This window comes from Rhipicephalus microplus, chromosome 2 (assembly GCF_043290135.1).
Source record: "Rhipicephalus microplus isolate Deutch F79 chromosome 2, USDA_Rmic, whole genome shotgun sequence".
Lineage (NCBI taxonomy): Eukaryota > Metazoa > Arthropoda > Arachnida > Ixodida > Ixodidae > Rhipicephalus > Rhipicephalus microplus.
The window spans coordinates 205154845-205158468 of NC_134701.1; the positions used below are offsets into that span (position 1 = coordinate 205154845).

Below are 3624 nucleotides of genomic sequence, written 5' to 3' on the forward strand. Positions count from 1 at the left end.
TTCATGTCCAGAAGGGGCTATTATGTCCTAACGTCATGATCGTAAGTACTGTTGGGATCGTTTATTACTCGCCCTTCGGAGCAATTGTTCAGTTGTGACGCCAAAGCTGGAAAAAGTAATAATGCAACGAATGAAAAAGAACCTGCAGGGAATTGGGTGCGAGCTAGATGGTGGCTCGCAAGGCCTCGGTAATAATAAGTGGCAAGTGTTTTGTGCGTGAGCCAGTTGCCGTTTTTGCACTGGCATGCATACGCAATTGAATTGTGCATTTTAGAGGTAATCGGTAATATGGGCAGCAGACGTAGCAGAAGTATATACACGACAGGGAAGTATTTCCAACACGAAAGTGCTTACAATCACAATTGGACGAGCTGGCTTTGGTATTTACGAGTGTTCTTTCCCAAGAGCAACGCGTAGCTTTTCACTTATCGATCATTCAGTGGAAGTCGTAGTTATGTGTACAGCAGAGGTGGGGTCGTTGCCCCCACACTCCCCCCTCCTCAGTGTGCTACACCCTGTGTTTCCTTCTAAGTGAAGCTCCTTGTACCAATGACTGTACTAGTACGCATTGTTTCCTGCATATGCGTAGAAAAAAGGGATTTATTCTGAGTATAAATGCAGTACTATTTTATATCGCTCCTCATCGCAGCTGTGCAAAGCATGGCTGCGCATAATTGTCATAGACCCATGATTCCCAGATTAGTGCCACAACTCCTGGGTGTGGGAACACAACCCACTGCGTGCACGCCTAGCTGCACATCTGCAGCCTGGCGAATATCTGCTTGGTAAGTATTAATGTGTACTATCTGGGCAGAGCACTCAGCTTTTATGCTTACATTGCAGGAGACGCAGGCTATCCCCTCAAGCCATGGCTCCTAATTCCAGTCCTTTGCAGTCAACCGTGCAACACTTCCGAAGGCCGATACAACAAGGAGCACGCATCCATGCACAATGTTGTGTAAAGGTGTATCGCCGTGTTGAAAAGCAAGTTCCGCTGCTTGCAGCACTTTCGAACGATGCTCTACAACCCCGATCGGGCAGCGCAAATCATCTATGCTTGCTTTGCTCTCCACAACATTGCGTTGCATGCAGGCGACTGGACCTTGGACGAGTATGTCGTAGACATGCCACCAGCTGAGGATGACGATGGAGAGCCAAGGGGGAGCCATATGCTCACACCACGCAACGTGCTGCTCAGAGACGGCAGCAGTGCTGTCTTGGACCTTTTTTGAAGTACACAGGAACGGTGAGTTTTCATGTTTTCATATCCCACACATAGTTTATTTACACTGATTCTAGTGCATCTAGACATGAAAGGGCTGTGTTTGCCACATTTGAATACACAGAGTACTTACTTGTGCTTCAATATGAAGCAAGGTGGCAATGTCAAAATGCTGCATTTTCTTTAAGTGGCACATGAAATATGCAACAGAAACACCCTTTTCCATAATAGCGATCACAGTCACAACAGACTAGATTGAAGCAAGCATATATGAGCGGCACTCTGTGCTGAATGTTGCTATCACAAAATTGTGCGAACAATGCAGCAACGTCTCAAAATTCTTTTCACCAGAACGCATAAAAATCGAGATTCCATTAGTAACATGTTGTATGAACACATGATACATAAGTCCATATCTTGTCATAGTGACTGACTACAAGCATTCAATTGTGCACGCCAGGCTTGACGAGCAATTGTGCTTGTCAAGTTGTGCTGTTTTTTTTTGCTCATTGTCCTAAACATTGTGTGAATGTTAAAATAACATTTATTTGAATTCACGGCTGCAGTCATGCTGCAATGCTAAAAAATATGCAAATCAAGACGGCAAACAACAGGCGAGTTGTTTTGATAACATACAGCATGAATAATTCCCTCAGCCATCTCGCGGCTCCCAAGCCATACGACGTTCGAAATTTATTCCCGCAAAGAGTCGTTTACAACGAGAACTAGATGAAATCAATCGCTGGCACGTTGCTGTGATGACCATTTTCCTCTGTAAAACTGTGCGAGATGACCACTTACTAGCTTAGCGCTCCCAAACAAGATGCGAGATGACCACTTACTAGCTTAGCGCTCCCAAACAAGATGCGAGATGACCACTTACTAGCTTAGCGCTCCCAAACAAGATTCGGAATGTAGTTGTTGCATCTTAGCCTCATTGTGCTGAAATGAAAATATCACAGTGAACTGCAAAACAGTGTGATGCAAAAAGATATCACATTACTACACTATGTGGTAATGCTGAATAAAAATCACAGTGAGCTAGAAAACACAGTGGGACAATACAAATATCAAAGAAACATTAACAGAAAATGTCAACTATACACTCGTGGTCTCCGTGTGAATGACTGGACACCTTTGAAATGTGGGTAAAAAACACTGCCACTAGAACAGCTCGAACATACATTGAGAAATGCATATATCGAACATAAAAAATTCTGCACTCCTTATACAAAGTAAATGCTAACCTAAATCTAGTAATATGTACTAAATGCAAACAAAAAACGAATAAAATAGAACATGAACAGCAACACGTAAACATATCAAAAACACTAAACCAATTATGAATGATAAAAAGTTGAAAACATGGCGAAAAACAAACTAAACTATGTATATGTCTCCAGAAGCGTATAAAATTGAACATGAACAGCAGCACCTAAACACATTGAAACCGACAAATCTATAATGAATGATGACAAGAAAAAACATTGAACACATGACGAAAAATTAAACTAAACTACGTATCCCTTTCTCGCAGAAAGCCCTCAGCCATGGCCAGTGCCCTCCTGCACCGCTGCCGCTTTCTCCTGTGCCGCTGCCACACGCCGTTCTGCAGGAGCGATGCGGGTGGTTGATTTTTTCATCTCCCGCAGCACCTGCGATGAATCATCATGGTGTAAATGTTTAAGTGAGCTGCCGGTACACCCTTAACCATCTCGTGGCTGGAAGCTGCTGCTGCTGCCAAGAATTGCAACGGGCACAACAACTTCCCCTCAGTTGAAGATCAACTGGCCTGATGGCATCCTTTGAAAGTGGGAAGCTTTGTGTACAAGCTATGCCCTCCTCGTGTGGACCTACAAACATTTGTTGAAACTGCCCTTTATTAATGTCCTCAAATGCATCTCTCACCATGAAAGAGCCCCAGGGCTAACTAACCTTTTGCCCGGCAGTTTATCATTGCAGATACCCGATACCATGCCCTCAATACAATGCATGGTTCTTGTTTACAGCCCAAGTTGGTTTCAGTCATCATAATAGAACATGGGGAATGCTTATGCCCCTTATGTAAAATGTAAACAAAGGGTCTACCCACCTTGAGCACCTTATCGCCCTGCTCAAGGTTCCAGTCCTGCACTCAATAAAGCACTAAGTTCTCAGATGCTTGCGTGTTACTGTGTCACTGCCATCTACAGCCGCTTCAGTGGCCTCCACATCCATTTCCACTGCAGCAGTGGGAACATTCGCCTGCTGGAAAGTGTAGTAAGCATGATCTTTCAGAAAGTGGGTATTCGTTACTCTAGCTATTTTGCAACCTTAAGTACTAAACATCTGCGGAAATGTTCTGCAGCTATTCAGTGGTCATTGATGTCATGTATTACCATTTTAGTGCATGCACTTGCCCG

At 43.8% G+C, this 3624-nt stretch overlaps 1 long non-coding RNA gene across 1 annotated transcript; it reads left to right on the forward strand.

Annotated features, from left to right (window-relative positions):
* Positions 1-693: 693 nt before the first annotated feature.
* Positions 694-3327, forward strand: LOC142796495 (uncharacterized). Its single transcript, XR_012893887.1, has 3 exons — positions 694-785; positions 844-1246; positions 2760-3327. It is a non-coding gene; the product is annotated as an uncharacterized LOC142796495 (long non-coding RNA).
* The last annotated feature ends 297 nt before the right edge of the window (positions 3328-3624 follow it).